Here is a 9,002-nt window from a genome sequence, read left to right as displayed (position 1 = left end):
ATGAGTTACCAACACGTGCCACTGTCGAGACCATAGTGATCCAAGAGATGAGTTATTAACACGTGACACTGCCCAGACCAAAGTGATCCTAGAGGTGAGTTGCCAACATGTGCCACTGTCCAAACCATCGTGATCCTAGAGGTAAGTTGCCAACACGTGTCACTGCCCAGTCCATCGTGATCCTAGAGGTGAGTTGCCAACATGTGCCACTGTCCAGACCATCGTGATCCTAGAGGTGAGTTGACAACACGTGACACTGTCCAGACCATCGTGATCCTAGAGGTAAGTTGCCAACACGTGTCACTGCCCAGACCATAGAGATCCTAGGGGTGAGTTGCAAACACGTGGCACTGTCCAGACCAAAGTGATCCTAGAGGTGAGTTGCGAACACGAGGCACTGTCCAGACCAAAGTGATCCTAGAGGTGAGTTGCCCACATGTGATACTGTCCAGACCAAAGTGATCCTAGAGGTGAGTCACCAACACGTGTCAGTGTCCAGACCATAGGAATCCAAGAGGCGAGTAGACAACGTGCATCATTGTCCAGACCATCGTGATCCTAGAGGTGAGGTACTAACGTGTGTCACTGTCCAGACCACAGTGATCCTAGAGGTGAGTTGACAACATGTGTCACTGTCCAGACCATAGCAATCCAAGAGATTAGTTGCCAACATTTGTCAATGGACAGGGACTCTCCTGGAGTCGGCGGCCAAATATGATATCAATGAATAAATGAATCACTATATCAGTGTAATCAATCAGCCAACCAACCAACCAGTCAATCAACAAACGAATCAATCAATTAATGACATTTTGTTTATGATTATATAATTACGTCTCTTCTTTTAATGCTCACGTACATTCAAAACAATAAAACTAATTTCACAGCGCACCCAACATATTCACCGATAAGCTCTCTATAAATAGTAACAAAGAGCGCCCCTACCCCAAATGTTCTTCCCGGTGAGTTTTCGCTTGGCCTGTCACGTGACTCAAGGGGTGCGAGACAGAAACGTGACGACTTCAGCTCTGTCAGCAATATATTTGCTCCACAAAGTTCTAGACCGTGTGATGCCAAGTCAATCAAGAATGATATACAAACGGGGCGTGTCACATACACGAGGTCAGGGGCACTGTACAGAACTGTGAATATGTAACTCTCTGGCTCCATTCGTAGGTATGTACACTCTTCATATATGTGTTTCATGTAAGTCTTGTATATCACAAGACCGCTTCCGTGGCCCAGTGGAAGTAGAGTGTGCGCCCGGAGAGCGGCAGGCTGGGGGATCGATCCTCAGCCGCGTCACACCAAAATACGCCATAGGGTGGTACTTTTTGTTACCCTACCTGGCGTTCGGCATTAAGGGGCTAAAAACAAGGACTAGTCGTCTCTGAGTCAATATACTATTTCTAAATGGGGTATACATGTTTGACAGAAATGTATTACAATTTTTTTACAGACGGGTTATGTTAGCTGTAAACAGAGCAGAACATTTGTCGAGTCATCTCCCCAAACCAGCCATGCACAATACATGACCTAGATAACCACAGGTCAAGTCCGTCAATGTATAACGCGTGTAGTAAAAATACATTGCCACAAAGAATAGCATCTGGCGGTCACATTAGAAATACCTCACACAAAACACACACTGAAGTCGATTGCCATTGACGTAAACTCAAAGCATGTGTAGGGTTGCATGACTGTGTTTATGGTTGCGTCCTTCGGGTGCGACATAACGTATGATCGTAGGTTCGAATCCAGGTTCACACCACTTATATCTAAAGGCACCAAATTACTCGGTCATGCGGAAACATTAATATATCCCGCCCTTTTGTCTAACACAAAGCATATATTCATTGCAGGATCGGGTGGTCAGACTCGGTGACTTGGTTGATGCATATCATTGGATCTCAATTACGTAAATCGATGCTCATGATGTCAATCACTGGACTGTCTAGTCCAGACTCGTTTATGTACAGACCGCTGTCAAATGGCTGGAATATTGCTGAGTGCGGCGTTAAACAACAAACAAACAAAGCTTATACATTGAACAAAGGCTGTTCTTTTCTGATTTCAGAACATGGAAGTCAACGGCGATGCTATGATTTACATTGTGGCCTTTTTTGCAATATTCTCCATATTTGCCTGTATTGTGTGTTTCATGCTGCGACGCTATAAGAGACGGCATCTCAGCGCACGCAGGAGACGCGCCAATCAGACTATTGCAAGCCATGTTTATCAACAAACTGTTATGCGTGACTCACTTCCGGGCGAAACCGGATATCCGGTAGATTCAGATCCAATGTCACAGAATGTGTTTTTTATATCGTCTCCGGGTCTGGTTGTACTCCCTCCTTACTCTGAGACATACAAACCAGAACCACCCCCACCATACGCACCATGAACCGAACGTCCTGCATGACCTTCACCTTTAAGAAATAACCCCGCCTCGTCATTCCAGAGGCGTATGTTGGCTACGAGAAACAACGATTTAAAAACGTCTCAGAAAGCAGCCGGACGGTTTTTTTACTGTTAAGAGTGTACGTTTAGTACACCGGGTGTCCAATCAGGTGATCAGGCGGCAGACAATGAAACGGTGCTAATCTCGTTATTGGAAATTTGTCAGCACCAATGGTCTTGGAAGGAGAATTCACGAATTCAGGAACGACTGGACAATCGTCAACCTCAGCAAGTTGGAAGCGTTTCACTCAATCAAAACAATACAAGTCCCTACCTCCTGACAATACATAATTAGAACATTGTGATACTGTCTTCCACAGGGCACAGAATCAAAGGTCAAATGGGTGAGATGAACTGATGAAGTCTGACTTCGCTTTCAGTGTGTGGATGAATTCCTTGATCCCTGTTGTTTTTACTTAACACTTAACGTTGGTGCAAACTGAGCGTTCATAATGAAACTGTATACGCAGTACTAGAGTGTCGGGGCGGTCGGGTAGCCTAGTGGTTAAAGCGTTCGCTCGTCACGCCGAAGACCCGGGTTCGATTCCCGACATGGGTACAATGTGTGAAGCCCATTTCTGGTGTCCCCCGCCGTGATATTGCTGGAATATTGCTAAAAGCGGCGTAAAACCATACTCACTCACTCACTAGAGTGTCACAGTGTCTTTCCTTGGTTCTCAACACCGGAACTCCCGTAAACAAACTGCCACCCCTTGTCGGTGACTGTTCACATGTTGTCTCTACTTTAGTCCGATCTTGACATCAGGTCTGTGTGAGTGTCTGGCCATGTCATGCCATCATGTGTTCAATGTGTCTGCAGCTGGTCTGCAAATTGACTGAAAATGTTATCATACGTGGAATTGTTTAAGACATGGTATAGTGACGGATTGATGTATATTAATTTTATAAACTAATCATCATTAAATGTTGTTAATTATGTTCTGAAATTATATATTTATGGCGAAATGTGCATGTGTTGTAGTTCTTGATTACCATGGACAGATTGTCCCTTGTGAATGGCACTGTACTAATGTGGCAAGCATCCATGTCTCATACAGCTTGAAGAGACCCCAATATATCTGATTCCGACAGGATAGGGTTAATTTCCAAATTATAAGGAGGGCGCGGGTGGCCCTTACGTCCATGCAGCCGCAGTTCGCTGTGTGTATTTACATCACTTAGGCGTGCCAGATACTATGGTCGTGAGTTCGAATCCAGGTTCTCCCTGATTATGTTTCTTGGTTCATCAGCACCATGTTCATGCTCGTGGGTTTCACCAATGTGGTAAAGTCTACGACCTTTAAGTTCAATCCTTTCTCCCTCATCAAGCTGACACGCCGTGGTATAACGGCAATTCTGTTCAACTCAAATTACAGTACAACAGAAATGCCTGGTCAGCGAGCCATATATGAGTGAGTGAGTATGATTTAACGCCGCTTGTAGCAATATTCCAGCAATATCACGGCGGGGCACACCAGAAATGGGCTTCACACATTGTGCCCATGGCGGGAATCGAACCCGGGTCATCGGCGTGACGAGAACGCTTTAACCTCAAGGCTACCCGACCGACCCCGAAAATATATGATAGTATATCTGAACGTAGATAATACTAAGATCTGCGTACTAACATAGTGTAATAAGATCTTTCTTGAACAGGATGTACTGGGATCGGGAGTTATGTGGGGTGACTGCAGCACAATCAAGACCCTTACAGAAACGTCTCTGTTCAGAACTATGTAATAAGAAACCCGGATATACGGAGTCCTATGTTGCAGAATACACGTGTACTTGCAATCGTTGACACAGCTTAATTGTATATGGGTGTATAATCAAGGACGCACAATATCCCCTCATTATAATGAATACTTTACCTCCACAAAGAGGCGCAACTCACGAATCAACATTGAATGTAGGACGTCTTTTCAAGCAGTGCGATCAGTTGACCGTGGCGACACACACCGGGAGTCTATTTATATATGGTGTACACATGTATATATAAAACTCCCCACACGTACACACTGACATTGACTTCGGTTTAGGTGTCCTCAGATATTTCTGTGATATGTGAGTGATCTGTGATCATGGGCCACTCGGTCAACGGGACCTCGGCCAGCACTTGCTGGAAGCCAAGGCATGTTGGAAATATTTGCCTACACGTGACTGTGACATAACCCAGCCTGGCAGTATTCGTGAACTGTTCATCTCGTTTGCTCTTTCCACAAATCAACGTTTATACCTGATAGATATATGTTATTTTATACCTAATAAATGTTAAGCCGAATTGGCGTTACACGGGTCTGCTGCTGACAAACCTAGAAACAATATGTGAGAATCGAGGATCGCGAACCTAGTATCATACGTTTCCTGAGACCACGAGCTAAATGGCATATCTAACTTCTGCCTCCGGTGAAAGAATGGTTTAAGTCCCGGCGTATGGCAAGCCGTTTTCACATTTATTACGGAATTACAGTTATCTTGAATTGTTTTAAAGATATCTTGAATTGAATTGAAGATATCTTGAATTGAATTGAAGATATCTTGAATCGAATTGAAGATATCTTAAATGCAGATAATTGTAGATATCTGCAATAAAATTTAAGATATCACGAAATGAATTAAGGATATGGTGAAGCGTATTACTGATATCTTGAAAAGAATTGAAGATATCTTAAATTCGATTACTGATATCAAAATATGATTTAAAGATATCAAAATGTCATGTTTTGTTATGACGTCATTAATTCAATTCCTGATATCTTGAAACTAAATACAGATATCAATAATTAATTATTGATATCTTCAATTGTTGCCATTATTAAAGATGTTACATTAATAATGTTACTTAAATTAGATAACTGATATCAATAATTGATATAAAGATATCATCAAAATTATTAATGATATCTTTAAATGGATTTTTGATATCAGTAACGGTCAGAATTAATGATATCTTGAATTGAATCTAAAGATATCTCTAATTGAATTAAAGATATCTCTAATTGAATTACAGATATATGTAATGCATTTGTGGATATGTATAACTTATTTCAAGATATCTTGAATTGAATTTAAGATTTCTTGAATTTATTTCTAATATATTTATGTACTGTAGGATGGTAAATGTTATATGATATCTTAAATACATTTAGAGATATCACAAACTAATTTGTTGATATCACCGTAACATTTTAAGATATCAGTAATTATATTATGGATATCAGAAATGAATTTAAGATATCTTTAATTAATTTTTGATATCTTAAAAACATTATTGATATCTTTAAATAAAATACCGATATCTTTAAAACAATTGAAGATATCTGTTATTCCTTAATAAATGTGAAAACGGCTTGCCATACCGGCGTATCTTGGACGGGGAATTTACATCAATCATTCACCATTATCTCTGTCATTTCCGATTATTTGAAAAGAGAAATTGAAGATAAACGTTCTTAATGCCAAACCTCCAAAGAAATAGCACATAACATCAACCAGTTCTGAAAACGAAACGTACTCCCTTTGCGTGGTCATGATTGCAAACAATGGAACCATGTGACGCTAGAACAGACTAATCTGAACAGTCTCTGAAATCTTATATTACCCAATATCCTTCTTGACTAAAAATAAAAATCCCTATGCTGATTTCATAGACTAAACATTTTCAGAGCCTTCCTATCAGGGCAATCTTGAAATGTAAATTCGACAAGTGTCCAAATAAATTTTCTAATGCACATTCTCTGACCACCGTATCAACCAATCTGTCCACAACACCCGCCACATGGATTCCATGATATGATAAGTAAGGGACTTAAATACCGGTCGCTATTTCGACCGGTCCTCTCTCCAAAAAGACATGACTGTGGAATAGAGCTAGCTAGAGCTGGCTAGACTTGCTTTTGTATGCGTTTCTAGATTATTATTTTTTCATAAAATAAATATATTCCAGTCATGGTGCAGGACTACTTGTTAAATTGCACGGGTAAATATCGTCTAGAAATTACACATTACATTCATTATTTCGACCCTTATATTCTAGAATTAGACACTAGAGCTGAAGGCGGTGGTTCGATCCCCTGGCAGAGTCCTACCAAAAGAAGTACAAAGATGCTACTTGTTACCCTGCGTGATGCTCGTAGACTTAGAGTCAGTGTACTGTGTCTGCGTGGGATAGCCATGCTACACTGCAGCGAGGTATCTCAGTGGGTTAGCACTATGAAACCGGCATAAGTCCGGACAAGTAACAGTCTCCACACACCCACGTCCATGCACGTCGCTACGAGGAAATTTACACAACTTTAAACCCCATTTCACCTATTAACCTGGAATTAGAAACCACATGTTACGTCGTCTATTGTTATTGGAGGTTCCAGATTGTTGATAGATTGCGGATTGCCGGGTTCAACTTTGCTTGATGAAGCCTAAGTCACCTCGGCTGAGCGACACAATCGGGCTCTCGGCTGATGTAACCTCTAAGGTGGGTTGCTACAATTTTTGTAATCACCTGTTTCTTCTCTGTGTTATTTTCACAAAACCAACATGCTTGTCTACGTTTGCTTTTCTGAAGACGTCCTTCCAGATTACTATGAACCTTTCCACTTGATCACGTTACTCCTGGTCTTGGTTTGGAAATTGTTCATAGTGGGAAACGTAAATCAGGTCATGCTTTTTGAAAAGTTAGGATCATTTCCGAAATAGGGGATAAATAAAAAGGTTTTTTTTTTTTTTTTTTTTAATAAATGATCATAATCTGACAAGGTGCAATCGTATCTGAACGGCCTCTACATTGTTGTAACTATAGGCCGAGAACTAGTGTGGTCGCGAGAAACTTGTGTTTTGCGTTCGAAATTGACACAGTTCGGGATGAGTTTCAACACTGGGCAAGGGACGCATAATCAAGACTTGGATTCACTTATTAATATTTTTTTTCAGATTGATCACATTCAAGTGAGTGAGTGAGTGAGTGAGTGAGTGAGTGGGTCGAGGTTAATGTCTCCCTGGAAATAGCTTAGCAATAATCCAGCAATATCACATCAATGAACACCCAACAAGGAACCCATCTTCTCCGCGTGGTGAGCCAACACTGCTGGGCACGTCAACCAACTGGACACCTTATATATGTCAGTAAAAAATACCAAAAAAAGATAACATAAAAGAATAAATGATTGGTACACGAATCAATATTATTTTCGCAGCATCATGTATACCATCAAAACAAGTCTGTTCACACAAACCTTTGTGACATGGAAAACAAAACAAAAGCCACTGAAAAATCTAATGTGTTGAAAACAATTTGATAACTTCATTTACAAACTTTGAAAAATTAAGTCAGTTGATCTCATATACAACTGAGTGCCAAGGCTATGACAGTTACGTGATTTCCGTGATTCTATGTCTGCTTGTCGTTTCCAGCTGCTGCATCCTCTATGGCACCGATAGTCATGTTTAATTTCAGAGAAATATGTTTGAAAACGACACTGCTAACCTTATTCTCACATCTCTAGCTTCACGTGAATTGTCATACTACTAAAGTTTAATGCTGATTGAAAAACAATTGATAGCATTATAAATGACTATGTTATTAAACTAAATTATCATGCATAAACGTAATTCAAGCATACAAAATAGCACACAACCCGTTTACCTGTCTGTCATTTTCTTGACAATAATTCCTGAACTACATTGGATAATCAAGCAGTAACAAGTCAAGTGAAAACAACGCATACACACGATTGTTTCACTAGAAACCCTGAGTCTGAAAGAGACACATGTTTCTTCCAGACCAAACTTACGATTAGACAACGCGATACTTCAAAAACAAAGTGTAGCAGTAAAATCATCAACTAGTTTAAGAGAGGAAACTGAGATAATACTATCACGAGGAATAACGCAGTCTTACAGCCATAAACATGACAGAAATCCATATTGGAACGTTTCGTGCACGTGACTATCACGAGGAATAACGCAGTCTTACAGCCATAAACATGACAGGAATCCATATTGGAACGTTTCGTGCACGTGACTATCACGAGGAATAACGCAGTCTTGCAGCCATAAACATGACAGGAATCCATATTGGAACGTTTCGTGCACGTGACTATCACGAGGAATAACGCAGTCTTCCAGGCATAAACATGACAGAAATCCATATTGGAACGTTTCGTGCACGTGACTATCACGAGGCATAACGCAGTCTTACAGCCATAAACACGACAGAAATCCATATTGGAACGTTTCGTGCACGTGACTATCACGAGGAATAACGCAGTCTTACAGGCATAAACATGACAGAAATCCATATTGGAACGTTTCGTGCACGTGACTATCACGAGGAATAACGCAGTCTTACAGCCATAAACATGACAGAAATCCATATTGGAACGTTTCGTGCACGTGACTATCACGAGGAATAACGCAGTCTTACAGGCATAAACATGACAGAAATCCATATTGGAACGTTTCGTGCACGTGACTATCACGAGGAATAACGCAGTCTTACAGCCATAAACATGACAGAAATCCATATTGGAACGTTTCGTGCACGT

General features: G+C 40.8%; 1 long non-coding RNA gene across 1 annotated transcript; it reads left to right on the top strand.

The window, feature by feature from the left end:
* The first annotated feature begins 9 nt into the window (after nucleotides 1-9).
* On the top strand, nucleotides 10-3,430 carry LOC125372643. Its single transcript, XR_007218207.1, has 2 exons — nucleotides 10-1,176; nucleotides 2,078-3,430. It is a non-coding gene; the product is annotated as an uncharacterized LOC125372643 (long non-coding RNA).
* The last annotated feature ends 5,572 nt before the right edge of the window (nucleotides 3,431-9,002 follow it).

The sequence above is a fragment of the Haliotis rufescens genome, unplaced genomic scaffold, assembly GCF_023055435.1.
Source record: "Haliotis rufescens isolate VD_foot unplaced genomic scaffold, xgHalRufe1.0.p SCAF_441, whole genome shotgun sequence".
NCBI classification, from domain to species: Eukaryota; Metazoa; Mollusca; class Gastropoda; order Lepetellida; family Haliotidae; genus Haliotis; species Haliotis rufescens.
Note: the sequence above shows the minus strand (reverse complement) of the source record. Positions and strands in the feature narration are given on the sequence as shown.